Below are 15,163 nucleotides of genomic sequence, written 5' to 3' on the forward strand. Positions count from 1 at the left end.
GGAATCTAAGGAAGCATTTTTGTTCCTTGTTGTTTAAAAGTAATGTCAAAAATTGAGAAATGATTTTATTTTCTGTGCATTTTTCTAGCCTGGAACCATTATTGAATGTTAATGCTCTGACAATTACTGAGATTAATATAGCTTACAATTAAAATTGTATCATGCTCCTACTTTCAACATCGGCCCCAAATACTAATATGCAGGCGTTGTCCCTGTCTCATTTTGGTAGGTGCCTCTGTTATGCCTAAAACTTAAATGGTCAAAATGGTGCCAACAGGAGAGAATCTGATATACTGGGAGCTGTTCGACCACTATTTTAATCATTGGTCTCCTGATTCAAATTTGGATTCCGTTATCAGTGAATGATATACATTGTACAGTAACTTGTTTATTACTGATACAATATTCCCAGTTTTTCTATATGCATGCGTATGCAGACACAGTCAGGCTTGCACAGACACCCATATTAGATAACAAAGTGTAGAGCTGGATGAACACAGCAGGCCAAGCAGCATCTAAGGAGCACAGAAGCTAACATTTCAGCTTTTGTGCTCCTGAGATGCTGCTTGGCCTGCTGTGTTCATCCAGCTTCACACTTTATTATCTCAGATTCTCCAGCATCTGCAGTTCCCATTATCCCTGACAGACACCCATACTGTTTGTTTGTATGCTTCTACCATGCTCATAGAAATACCTGAAGAAAATTTTGAGAACTGCTTCTTTTGAAGGGGAATATAATGATTTGCCCTCAAGGTTATATGACAGGAGCATTATTGTCAGCAATAAGTATCATTTCGTCAGTTGTTGGATTGCAATATAAGTTATTGTCAGCCAATCCTTCAAAATTATTACCAAAGCGCTCTCGGTTGTGCTAAGTAGGCCTGCAGCATTAGTTGTTCACAAAATATGGTGCGCTGGGAACTACACAATGATAGCTAAACACGGGGAAAGGAAGATGTAAAAATTAGTTTTCACTTGGCTGAACAAACAGAAACAGCATGAACTGGGCATAGGCTCTCTGATGAAGGGTCAAGGCCCGAAACGTCAGCTTTTGTGCTCCTGAGATGCTGCTTGGCCTGCTGTGTTCATCCAGCCTCACATTTTATTATCTTGAACTGGGCATAGGAATTTTTTTTTTGTTGTTTGATGTACTTTTGTTACATGCAATGGCATTTTTAAGTGAGAAGACACTTGTTTTAATTTTGCTCCATATTTTAACAGTTTTGCATGCCTTCATGAATTTGTACCTGTACTCTGTAATTGGAACTAACCACATGTTCTGTCAAATAATAAAACACAGATGGAATTAATAGCTGTTGTCTGCGGCTAGAACAGCTTACCCATGAAAATTACTGATGTAGAAAGCAGAAAGTGCTTTTGAGCTAAAATGAAAATTCATGTTTAAGATCTAAAGGCTCGTCCATTACATTGTATGGTTTATCTTGTGTTTTAAACAGAGATAGTCTTGGCATTCCAAAGGCCAAAATATATGCGATCACCTACTTGCTGTTAAAGTTCAGAGTGTGTGCGATTTGGTCTCTTCTGTCAAATATTATTGATCTCTCCTCTCAAACAGATGAATACATCAAAGCAAGGTACACTATTCAGAAGCCTCATTTGAAGATGTGACATTTAGGCGCTGCGTGTGTCAAACCAGGTATTGCATTTTTCCCACAAATAGGTAGTGACTGGAACCTGTGTACGTCCTAATCGTCAAAGGTGGCTTGAACCCAGGACTTCTGAGGGTAGCTCTGATGTGTAGAAACACTGCAGGAAAGCTTTCCTCTTCAAATCTGTCATGTATTTATCGAGCAGTCAATTTGTTTCTCCTTAACCCTTTACTTTCATCAACTAAAGTTCTTCGAAGTATTGTTCCTAGTTAGTTCTAGTGATGAACTAGGTTTAAGTTCTAGGTTTCATTTGCATTCAATTTATCTTGATTTCCTTAATAAGTGCTACTGAATTTTGGCCAAGAGCAACAGCAACTTATAATTGTATAACCCCTTTAATGGGTGCTACCAGAATACTAAGGTATGTCTGGAAGATCCACTTGCATGTATGTTTGCTGTTTGCTGAGATTGTGCCAGAATAGATGAAACACTTATTTTGCATTCATCTGGAGGTCATCATTGAGACTAATCAGCATTTCCCAGTCCTTTTTATTGCTGTGCCCTGAAAAAAAAGTGCCTTTGAGATTTAAGATTCCACATTGTCCTAAGTAATTCCGAATGCTTCCTTTTTTTTGTGGTTAGGATCTAAATATGATTTCAGTCTTCCCCAATTTTTGCTGAAGAAATTGTTACTCATTCCTGTGTTAAATGTTGGATAAGCAGTTTGACAGCACATAACCAGTAAGAGGGAGATACAGGAAGACAGCAATGCTGGGGAGGTAGTGCTGGGTGTAAATTGCTTTTACTACTGCTAAAACTGACTGTAAAATCACAGCAAAACAATTTGCAGATCAGTGAGAAAAAACAATCTTGCAAGTCTGTAAAATGCTAATGAAAGAAGCTTTTATCTTTCTATCTACGTTACATATTTTAAACTATGAAAGCTGCAGAAAGGAAGGTAGTGCTGTAGCTGGGTTCTGTGGTGTACAAAGACCCAATCTGACTTTAGCAACACAAACTGCATCTTAAAAGGAAGAAAATAATGTGTGTTCTGACCAGATCTTTTACTCCCATTGGTTTATGACGCCATTAGGATCACACCCTTTTGTGTTTTGTTGGAAAATTCATTTACATCACACAATGAGGTGGGTTGTGAATTTTGGCAATGTGTTGGCAGAATGAAATATTAGACTATGATCCAACATTCAGGTACTTAACATCATCTGATGTCCAACATCATAATTCCTTTGTATGTTAGGAATGAGTCATTTAAAACCTTCACGATATATTTGATGAGATAGTGGTGTAGTGATCATTTTCATGTCATGTCATGCTTTGTCTAAGGGCTGTTCCTTGGTTTATTATCCATTGACAAATTATCCTGATTTAATTCCTTGGTCATTTCAGTGGTGATTTGCCAGTGCTTTTTACTTTCACGGACAGGACAGGGAGGCACAAGCCTGACTCCACCTCAGATGGAATGAAAATCAAATCTGCAAACACTAGCCATCTGGCCAAGTGAACTAGCCTGCTCCCAGATGTAATATTGCTGGACTAATAATCCAGAGATCCAGCTTAATCCTCTGGGGACATAGGTTCACCAAGGCAGGTGGAATTTACAATCATTGAATTACAAAGTCTCATTAGATTATTGTAAATAAAAATCATCTGGTTTACTTATGCCTTTTAGAAAAGTAAATCTTCCATCTTTATGCGGTATGATCTACATGTGACTCCAAACCCACAGACTGCCCTCCTAAATAGCAGAGTTATCAATTAAGTTGTACCAAACCACAGCAGAAAAGTCACAAAGGACAGACCACCTGAAGGTTATCTAAGAGTACATCTTCATCAACTGGGCCAGTAGGCTGACAAATGGCAGGTGGAGTTTAATTTAGATGAATGTGAGACGTTGCACTTTGGTAAGACAAACGCAGACAGGACTTACACAGTTAATGGTTGGGCCCTGGGTAGCGTTGTCAAACAGACAGACTTAGGGATGCATGCACATAGTGCCTTGAAAATGACCTCACAGGTAAAGAGAGTAGCGAAGAAGGCGTTTGGCACACTAGCTTTCATTGGTCAGAGCATTAAGTACAGGGGTTGGGACATCATGTTACAGCTGTGTAAGACATTAGTAAGGTCACATTTGGAGTGCTAGATGCAATTTTGGTTGCTCTGTGTAGGAAGGATGGTATTAAACTAGAAAGGATGCAGAAAAGAATGATAAGGATGTTACCAAGACTGGAGGGTTTGAGTTATAAGAAGAGCTGGATTGGGTGGGGAATTTTCCCCTGGAGTGGGGGGAGGCTGAGGGGTGCCCTTAAGGAGGTTTATAAAATCAAGAGAGACATTGATAAGGTGAATAACTAAGGTCTTTATCCCAGGATAGGGGAGGGCATAAGTTTAAGGTGAGAGGAGAAAGATTTAAAAGGAACCTGAGGACAATATTTTCACAAAAAAAGTGTTGCATATCTGGAATGAGCTGCCAGAGGATGTGGTAGAGGTGAGTGCAATCACAGCAATTAATAGAAATAATGGAACTGCTTGTCTAGGGGTGTAGTTAGTGCTGGGGCACAATGTTCAGTGCTGTTTGTGATTGGAGTGTTGCTGGAATGTGTAACTTTTGTAATACACATCCTTCAGCCATTTCTTGATGTCATATAGAGTTAATTGAATTGGCTGAAAACTAATGCCTCTAATGCTGAGGACCTTTGGAGGAGGTAGAGATGAATCATCAAATTGGCACTTCTGGCTGAAGGTGGATACAATTTCCTCAGCCTTGTCTCCTGTACTGATTTGCCAGGCACCCCACCCATCATTTAGAATGGAAATATTATTGTAGTTTATTCCTTCTGTTAGTTGTAGAATTGTCTACCAACAATGACAACTGTAAGTGGCAGGATTTAAATCTTACATCTGATTTGCTGGTTGTGGTATTGCATAGCTCTGACTTTTACACATTCGTTCCATTGTTTCATGTGCAGGTACGCCTGTGTTGCAACTTCACCAGGCTAGTACCTCATTTTTTGGTATGCGTGGTACTGCTCCTGACAATGCCGTCTTGCACCCTCCCCTGAACCAGAGTTGATCTTCTGGTGTAGTGGAAGTGATAGAGAAGAGAATAAGCCAGGTTATAAGATTAGAGATTGTGGTTGAATACAGTTTAGCAATGGCCCACAGTTCTTCAGTGATGCCCAGTTTTGAGTCACTAGATGTGCCATCTAGCACCATAGTAGTGGCACCCAATCATGGAGAATGTCCAATGTCCTCAATATGAAAACAGAACTTTGTCTTCATAAGGACTGTGATTTTGATTTTAATATCGCACAATTTTTCAAGCTTCTAAGTTAAAAGTTGAAAGTCAAAGATTGGTTGTAGTAAGGTCAGGAACTGAACTGAGCACTAACTACAACATTGATACCTACCTAACAATAGGAAACATACTCCAGGCACATCCTATCCACAAAAATGAGGCCAAATTCAACCAGTCCAATTGCTGCCTCATCAGTTTACAGGAAGAGGTCATTGATAGTGTTATCAAATGGCACTTGCTGAGCAGCGGCCTGACCATCTGACTCAGTTTGAGCTCTGCCTTTGCCACTCAGCTTTTGATTTCAATACAGCCTTGGTCTAAATATGGACAAAACAGCTGAACTACAGTGCTTGGGTAAGACTGAGTGCCCTTGACATCAAGCCTCCAAGTATGGTATCAAGGAGTCCTAGAAAAACTTGAGTTAATAAGAAACAGGGGGAAACTCCTGCTGATTGTAATCATACCTTGCGTAAAAGAGGAGGGCTGGAATTGTTGAAGCTAATCATCTCAGCTTCCAGATATCTCTGCAGGAGTTCGTCAGGCAAGTGGCCTTGGTCCAATTATCTTCAGCTGCTTCATCAATGAGCTTCGCTCCTCATAACGGCAGAAATGAGAATGTTCAATTGCCCAATGTTCAGCAATTCCCCAGATACCGAAGCAGTCTATGGCCAAATGCAGTAAGACCTGGACAATATCCAGGTTTAGTATAATAAGTGGCATGTCATATTTACATCACGAAAGCAACAGGCAATGGCCATCTCCAACAAAAGAGAATCTACGCATCACCCCTTGTGATTCAAGGCATTACCATCATTGAATTCCCACAATATCAACATCTTATGAGTTACCATTGACCAGAAAGAAATAAATATGGTGGCTTTCTTTTTGGTATTCATTAGTGAGATATGGGCATCGCTGGCTGGCTAGCATTTATTACCTGACACTAGTTGCCCTTGAGAAGGTGCTGGTGATCTGACTTCTAAAAATGCTGCAGTCCACCTGCTGTGGGTTGACCCATAATGCCCTTAGGGAAGGCATTCTGGGATTTTGACCCAATGTCAATGAAGGAACTGTAATATATTTGCAAATCAGGATGGTCAGTGGCTTTGAGGTGATCTTCAAGGTAGTGGTGTTCCCATGTATCTGCTGCGCTTGTCCTTCTAAATGGAGTTAGTCATGGGTTAGGAAGGTGCTGTCTGATGATAAATGTGTTGACGATGATTTGTCAATGATCTGTCAATGATGAAATTCTGCAGTGCATCTTGTAGATAGTGCACTGCTACTAAGCATCAGTGGTGGAGTGAATGGATGCTTGTGTACGTAGTGCCAGTCAAGTGGGCTGCTTTGTCCTGGATGATGTCAAGATTCCTGAGCATTGTCAGGGCTGTACTCATCTAGGCAAGTGGGTAGTATTCCATCACACTCCTGACTTGTGCCTTGGGGATAATGGATAGGCTTTGAGGAGCCAGGAGGTGAGTTACTTGCCGCAGTATTCCTAGCCTCTGACCTTCTCTTGTAGCTGCTGTGTATTTTTGTGGCTAGTCCATTTGAGTTTCTGGTCAATGGTAACCCCCAGGATGTTGACATGGGGTGATTCAGTAATGGTATCATAATTTAATGTCAAGGGCCAGTGGTTAGATTGTCTGTTATTGGTTGGTGATGGACATATCCTGGCATTTATGTGGCGTGAATGTAACTTGCCTCCTGTTAGCCCAAGCCTGGATTTTGTCCAAATCTTGTTGCAAGAGAAGGTCAGAGCCTAGGAGGTCTGAGGCATGTAACTCACTTCCCGATTCCCACATCTGTCCACCATCAATGAGGCACAAGTCAGGATTGTGACGGAATACTCCCCACTTGCCTGGATAAATGCGGCTCCAACAACATTCAAGAATCTTGACACCATCCAGGACAGAGCAGCACACTTGACTGGCATCCTATCCACCACTGTCAGAATTCACCCTTTTCATAAATGATGGCAGTGTGGTCCAACTTCAAGGTGCACTGCTGAAACTCACGGAGGCACCTTTAACACCACCTTCCAAACATATAATCTCTATAATTTAGAAGCACAAGGACAGCAGATGCATGGGAACTGTACTATTTACAAGTTCCCTTGCAAGTCACCCCATCCTCACTTGGGACCACATCAGTCCTGCACTGTTGCTTAATAAGATCCATTCCTAACAGCTCTGTGGGTGTACCTATACCCTAGCATTGCTGTTATTCGAGAAAGTGGCTCACCATGAGACTTTTCGGAATCAGCAGTAGTTGCTGCCCTAGTCAGCAATGCCCATATTCCATGAATGAGTGAAAACACAGCTGTGATGGCTATAACTGTATCAGTAGGGGTGAGTACTGCAGAGTGTTGTGAAGACTAATTCCAATTTAACCGGAATAGATTCAAAACATATCTCATCGTTCGAATCTGGGCATCTATGAGATGCTGGAGGCCATCTTTAGGAACAGAAGTGTATTCAACCACAATTGGTAATCTCATGGGCATATCCTTCATTTTACTGTTAGTTTCAAGCCAGAGATCAATTCTTATTCCATAAGGAGTGTAGGAAAGCATGTCAGGACCAATATGAGGCCCACCTAAAATAGAGTGGTAGATACAACGTTGACTGTATGGAACACAACAATGGAAGCAGCGTGCTATAGATAATGATAAGCTGCTCCAAAATCTAATGAAGCAGTTCAAGCCACATCTAATCGTAAACAACTGACTCTACAAATATCCGGAACTCAGTGATTAGTGAAAGCAAGACATCAATTCAAAATACAAGACGGAAGAATTTTCTATCACCTTCAGCAAAAAGTACCAAGTGAATGAGCCATCTTGGGCTCCTCCTGAGGTGCCATTTTCTCTCCACATGATCTGAAGAAATGTCTGAAGGGATTGCATGCTGCAAAAGCTTTAGGTCTTTAAAATTTGACCTCCAGACCTAGCCATGCCATATATACTTGAAAATGTGGAAAATTTTGTGAGTACACCCTATCCACCAAAAGTGGGACAAAAGCAATGTGGCAAATTACATTCCATCAGTCTATTTTCAATCATTAGTAAAGGGCTGGATGGTGCCACTGTTAGAGCTGTCAAACAGCACTTATACATTAACAAGATAATAAAATGTGAGGCTGGATGAACACAGCAGGCCCAGCAGCATCTCAGGGGCACAAAAGCAGACGTTTCGGGCCTAGACCCTTCGTCAGTGTTCATCCAGCCTCACATTTTATTATCTTGGATTCTCCAGCATCTGCAGTTCCCAATATCACTTATACATTAACAATCTGCTTAACAGTGCTCAGTTCAATTCCTGACCTCACTACAACCAATCTTTGATATTCAACTTTTACCTTACAAGCTTAAAAACATTTCTGTGATATTAAAATCAAAATCAAGAATAGAGTGACAAATTACTTAGTCAACGCAATGACATTGCATGATTAAATATTTTGGATATAAAGAACAATTTTATTATATCGTAATTCAACGTTACATCTCAATCTTAAATACAATTCAGGGCCATTTATGGCAAAGGTTTCTGTCCTGATTTAAGGGGAGAGTCCACCCAACCTCACTCAGTTTCTCCACAGCTCACTGTGTCAAACATCTGATGTGAACTGTTGGACATTTTGATTGATAGAGGTTGCACCAGTTGTGTCACTTCGTATTGCTGACTTAGTTGTAATATGAGGAGGTAGCAAGTGGGCAGTTTCTAGTCTTTTTAAAATTTTCCAATGAAGTTTTGGGCCTGGGGCTAAGCTATTGCCAGTACTATTTTGGGATGCTACAGAAAGAGGTGCATGTTCAGATTTCAGAGATCTGGACTGTCCAAAAAGGTGGTAGAGGGAGAAACCAGCATTGGATTTAAAATAAGATATAACTTTGAACTGTTGTACCAATAAGGCTACTGGAAAATGGAATTAGGATGGATAGCTGATTTTAGCGAACACAGATACAGTATCAGAATGATTTTTTTCTTTTCTACAAATTTTGAATGCATCTATGTTTCTGATAAATAGTCTGTCATTTGATCTATTTATTTACATGCTATCTGCACAGCAATATTTCATATACACATTAGTTTTAATGACTTAGAGTCATAAAGGTGTACAGCACGGTAACAGACCCTTTGTTCGAATTCGTCCGTGCCGACCAGATATCATAAATTAATCTAGTCCCATTTGCCAGCATTTGGTTCACATCCTTCTAAACCCTTGCCATTCATATATCCATCCAGATGTCTTTTAAATGTTGTAATTCTACCAGCCTCCATCACTACCTCTGGCTCGCTCATTCCATACAAACACTACCCTTTGCATGAAAAAGATGCCTCTTAGGTCCCTTTTAAATTGTTCCCCTGTCTCCTCAAATTGATGTCTTTAGTTTTGGACTTTCCTACCCTAGGGAAGAAGACTTTTCTTGAAGCCATGTGATTGTCTGATCATTGAAAACCTTCCCCTCTTGAATGGGAGTATGATGGAACCTTTTACAAATGTGAATTTAATCTGGACCCTCTGCCACAGATGAGTATGAGGTTTTGGGAGAAGCTGATACTACCAGATAGGATATTGGGATATCATTTGCGATCTCTCATTGTCTAGTTCATGTGGGTTTTGCTTCCCACAGAGTATCTTTGCCCAATGTGGCAATGTTTATGTAATGTAGGAAACTAGTTTGGATAAAATGGTGTTGAAAGGTTTAACAGACATTCCTTACAGATGGCTACTGTATATGGACACTATATTCACAGGCACATCTGAGTCTGGACTGGTATTTGGCCTTTATACCTGGATGTCACGTGCAAAAATGTCATGAGTTTAAATGAATATGAATATCATAAAAGATACATTGACATTTACTGGGCTAAATCTTATGGTGTCTTTGGCAAAATGCCAACTGCATGTGTTTTTTGGAGTGTTTATTGCTGTGGGGCCAAGCATTTTACCTCATCAAATCTCAGCAAACTCAATTCATTAATTTCCTACTCCGCTCAAAGCATCCTGCTCATTTGATTCTAGCCCTAACTTACTGTGTGCCAATCCCCTCTGTCAGGATATCCTGAAGCTGTCGGGCTTCCCAGCCACCCGCAGCCCTTTTAAAATGCCATTATGCACCCGAACAAGGACCCATTAGTCCAGAACTTGCCTGCATGACTCCTGATATTCGCCATGCAAGGGGAAAATTGTGCTCCCAGCTTTGCAAACAGGGACCTGGAGGTCCTTCTGGACAGGGTCATACAGATACTGGATTTCCTCTTTCCTCCCAGCAGCAGACAATGCCAGCCTGGCCCAGATATGTGCAATCCCAGCTGCTTGGTGGAATGCCCAGCTCTGTAGGAAATGTTTTCCTACATTCATCAAGGGCTATCCTACAGGATGGGCAGATTGTGCAATGTAATAATGCAAGTCATGATCTCGTCACTGCTGAGTGCTGCCAAAATCAAAATGATCATTGAAGAGTCGTCTATAATCCCCCTCGTGTCAGCATTATTCTCAGTGTAGGTGCACTGTATGAGTGCATATGTGGGACTCAGACCAGAATCATGTGCCATAGCATTCCTTGACCCCAAATAGCCACACATTATCCTGCTGTAATGGTTCAAATACCACTGATGTAGAGGGTAGCCATGATATGAAGAAATCATAGCTACTGCCAGGATACAACAGATATTCACCCACATGATTACTATCTATTTTCACCCACCAAATACACAATGAAGGAATGTAGTCTGTCTCAGTTCGCAAAATGGTAGAATTGACAGAGGCACCTGTAGGACAATGTGCACACCGTTAATGGCACAATGGAAAAGCCTACGATCTATTCAAAACCCTTACGTTCAAATGCTTTGCATCTCTGTCAAAATGGAATCAAATGAATCTATTTCTTTTTGTAAAAAGAACCTCAGTGACCCCCCTTATGCATCAATGTACTACAACTACAATATACTGTTTACATCTCTACCAGCAAGCTGGAAGTCAAAAGCACAAAAGGTTAAGAGCCACTGTCATCTTGACGGCCTTAGAAATTACAAACTTACAGCGTTTTGATGTTACAGCAGATGACAGATTTCAGTAATGACAATAAATCAAAAATGCCTCATGTTTTGACCCTCACAGAAATTGAACTAAAAAAATTGCTCTGATAGAAAAGACATCTCACGCTCATCTGTCCTCTGCGAGCACTCTGCACCCCAGCAGCCTTCTATACTGAGTGTAAGAGCCTATCTAATTATCAGTGATAGAAAATAGACCATTGATGAGTCCTAACAAGAAGAAGCATTTGCCTCACATAACAACAGATAGTTTATTGTATGATAGCAACAGGTTGAACCTACTAGTTAGTTAGGCGTAATCAGTTAAGATTATCATGAGCCAGAGATGGCATATCTTTCACCATTAGGTCATCATGCTAGACTTCCTGATCCTTCATTTAAAGACATCATCAGAATGGCTAGAGCTTAATGCAATTTCAACTTTTGTACTTACCTATATAACAGAAAGCTTTAGAAATTGCTAAAATTACACCAGTATGCAGAAGAAGTAATCCAGTCATTAACCTGGAAGTAATACATACTCATTTTTTAATTATTACTAGTCGTGCCATTTAAAATAATGCTCAGTGGATGCAGAGTTAAGACAAGCTGTAATTTGGAGCAAAGCAATTAAACTTCACAGATAATAAAATGTGAGGCTGGATGAACACAGCAGGCCAAGCAGCATCTCAGGAGCACAAAAGCTGACGTTTCGGGCCTAGACCCTTCATCAGAGAGGGGGATGGGGAGAGGGAACTGGAATAAATAGGGAGAGAGGGGGAGGCGGACCGAAGATGGAGAGTAAAGAAGATAGGTGGAGAGAGTGTAGGTGGGGAGGTAGGGAGGGGATAGGTCAGTCCAGGGAAGACGGACAGGTCAAGGAGGTGGGATGAGGTTAGTAGGTAGCTGGGGGTGCGGCTTGGGGTGGGAGGAAGGGATGGGTGAGAGGAAGAACCGGTTAGGGAGGCAGAGACAGGTTGGACTGGTTTTGGGATGCAGTGGGTGGGGGGGGAAGAGCTGGGCTGGTTGTGTGGTGCAGTGGGGACGAACTGGGCTGGTTTAGGGATGCAGTGGGGGAAGGGGAGATTTTGAAACTGGTGAAGTCCACATTGATACCATATGGCTGCAGGGTTCCCAGGCGGAATATGAGTTGCTGTTCCTGCAACCTTCGGGTGGCATCATTGTGGCACTGCAGGAGGCCCATGATGGACATGTCATCTAGAGAATGGGAGGGGGAGTGGAAATGGTTTGCGACTGGGAGGTGCAGTTGTTTGTTGCGAACTGAGCGGAGGTGTTCTGCAATGCGGTCCCCAAGCCTCTGCTTGGTTTCCCCAATGTAGAGGAAGCCGCACCAGGTACAGTGGATGCAGTATACCACATTGGCAGACATGCAGGTGAACCTCTGCTTAATGTGGAATGTCATCTTGGGGCCTGGGATGGGGGTGAGGGAGGAGGTGTGGGGGCAAGTGTAGCATTTCCTGCGGTTGCAGGGGAAGGTGCCGGGTGTGGTGGGGTTGGAGGGCAGTGTGGAGCGAACAAGGGAGTCACGGAGAGAGTGGTCTCTCCGGAAAGCAGACAGGGGAGGGGATGGAAAAATGTCTTGGGTGGTGGGGTCGGATTGTAAATGGCGGAAGTGTCGGAGGATAATGCGTTCTATCCGGAGGTTGGTAGGGTGGTGTGTGAGAACGAGGGGGATCCTCTTGGGGTGGTTGTGGCGGGGGCGGGGTGTGAGGGATGTGTTGCGGGAAATACGGGAGACGCGGTCAAGGGCGTTCTCGATCACTGTGGGGGGAAAGTTGCGGTCCTTAAAGAACTTGGACATCTGGGATGTGCGGGAGTGGAATGTCTTATCGTGGGAGCAGATGCGGCGGAGGCGGAGGAATTGGGAATACGGGATGGAATTTTTGCAGGAGGGTGGGTGGGAGGAGGTGTACTCTAGGTAGCTGTGGGAGTCGGTGGGCTTGAAATGGACATCAGTTACAAGCTGGTTGCCTGAGATGGAGACTGAGATGTCCAGGAAGGTGAGGGATGTGCTGGAGATGGCCCAGGTGAACTGAAGGTTGGGGTGGAAGGTGTTGGTGAAGTGGATGAACTGTTCGAGCTCCTCTGGGGAGCAAGAGGCGGCGCCGATACAGTCATCAATGTACCGGAAGAAGAGGTGGGGTTTGGGGCCTGTGTAGGTGCGGAAGAGGGACTGTTCCACGTAACCTACAAAGAGGCAGGCATAGCTGGGGCCCATGCGGGTGCCCATGGCCACCCCCTTAGTCTGTAGGAAGTGGGAGGAGTCAAAAGAGAAGTTGTTGAGTGTGAGAACGAGTTCAGCTAGGCGGATGAGAGTGTCGGTGGAGGGGGACTGGTCGGGCCTGCGGGACAGGAAGAAGCGGAGGGCCTTGAGGCCATCTCCATGCGGAATGCAGGTGTACAGGGACTGGACGTCCATGGTGAATATGAGGTGTTGGGGGCCAGGGAATTGGAAGTCCTGGAGGAGGTGGAGGGCGTGGGTGGTGTCACGGACGTAGGTGGGGAGTTCCTGGACCAAAGGGGAGAAAATGGAGTCCAGATGGGTGGAGATGAGTTCGGTGGGGCAGGAGCAGGCTGAGACAATGGGTCGACCAGGGCAGGCAGGTTTGTGGATTTTGGGAAGGAGATAGAAACGGGCCGTGCGGGGTTGGGGAACTGCACCACACAACCAGCCCAGCTCTTCCCCCCCACCCACTGCATCCCAAAACCAGTCCAACCTGTCTCTGCCTCCCTAACCGGTTCTTCCTCTCACCCATCCCTTCCTCCCACCCCAAGCCGCACCCCCAGCTACCTACTAACCTCATCCCACCTCCTTGACCTGTCCGTCTTCCCTGGACTGACCTATCCCCTCCCTACCTCCCCACCTACACTCTCTCCACCTATCTTCTTTACTCTCCATCTTCGGTCCGCCTCCCCCTCTCTCCCTATTTATTCCAGTTCCCTCTCCCCATCCCCCTCTCTGATGAAGGGTCTAGGCCCGAAACGTCAGCTTTTGTGCTCCTGAGATGCTGCTTGGCCTGCTGTGTTCATCCAGCCTCACATTTTATTATCTTGGAATTCTCCAGCATCTGCAGTTCCCATTATCTCTGATACTAATTAAACTTCACAGTTTTTTTTGTTTCTTTGTTTCTGTTCTTCCTCTGTCTCTGTTCTCCTTGGCCCCAAATAACTTTTCTGACACTCTACCTGTCTGTCCTCCATCCTATTGCAGGCTTTATTTGTGTCCTTGTTCCATTCTCTCTTTACTCAAAAGCTATTACATCTCTAACTTTAGTAGCAAGAGCTGCAGATGCTGGAGTCAGAGATTACAAAGTATGGAGCTGGAGGAACACTAGAGGCCAGGCAGCATCAGAAGAGCAGAAAAGCTGATATTTCAGGTGGGGACCCTTCTTGAGAGTTTTTCTTCATTCTTATGAAGTCTGAAGCATTTGATCGAAGGTGGCATCAAGGAACCCTACCACATTGGCAAACTCGCAGTGATTGACCTCATACCTGGCACATAAGAAGATGAATGTGGTTATTGGAGGCCAGTCATCTCAACTCCCGGACATCTGTGCAGGAGTTCCTCAGGGTAGTGTCCGAGGTCCAACCATCTTCAGCTGCTTCATCAATGACTTTCCCTCCATTATAAGGTCAGAGGTGGGGATGTTTGCTGATGACTGTGCAATATTCACACCACAAAAATGCCAAGCAATGACCAAGAGATAATTTAACTATCATTCTGTAATATTCAATGGCATTACCATCACTGAATCCCCTACAAGCACCATCTTAGGGTTACCATTGACCAGGAACGGAACTGAATTAGCTTTATAACTGCTGTTACTACAAGAGCAAGTCATAGGCTATGAATCCTGTACTGAGTAACTCCCCTCTTGACTCCCAAAATCCTGACTACCATGTACAAGTCTCAAATCAGGAATTGCACTTGCCTGGATGAGTGCAACTCCAACAAACCTCAAGGAGCTTGACACGACCCAGGACAAAGCTTGACTGACATCACATCTACAAACTTGCTTCAGCGTCATTTGTTCAATATCCTCTAACTCCCTCCTGAACAACATTGTGGCTATACAAATAGCAAATGGACTGTAGTGGTTCAATAAAACTGCTAACCACCACCTTCTCAAGGAAATCTAGGAATAGGCAAAAATGTTGACCCAGCAGCATCACCCACA

The 15,163-nt window shown here is 43.4% G+C and overlaps 1 protein-coding gene and 1 long non-coding RNA gene across 3 annotated transcripts in view; one reads left to right on the forward strand and one right to left on the reverse strand.

Moving 5' to 3' along the window:
* The window catches only part of LOC125455629 (RAS guanyl-releasing protein 1-like), a 103,127-nt gene that overhangs the window by 67,183 nt on the left and 20,781 nt on the right, over positions 1–15,163 (reverse strand). The gene's annotated exons all lie outside the window — the stretch shown is intronic.
* The window catches only part of LOC125455630 (uncharacterized), a 56,486-nt gene that overhangs the window by 38,157 nt on the left and 3,166 nt on the right, over positions 1–15,163 (forward strand). Inside the window, exon 5 of the long non-coding RNA XR_007248279.2 lies at positions 1,458–1,595. This is a non-coding gene — a long non-coding RNA (uncharacterized LOC125455630). The remainder of the gene's footprint in view (positions 1–1,457; positions 1,596–15,163) is intronic.

The sequence above is a fragment of the Stegostoma tigrinum genome, chromosome 10 (genome assembly GCF_030684315.1).
Source record: "Stegostoma tigrinum isolate sSteTig4 chromosome 10, sSteTig4.hap1, whole genome shotgun sequence".
Lineage (NCBI taxonomy): Eukaryota > Metazoa > Chordata > Chondrichthyes > Orectolobiformes > Stegostomatidae > Stegostoma > Stegostoma tigrinum.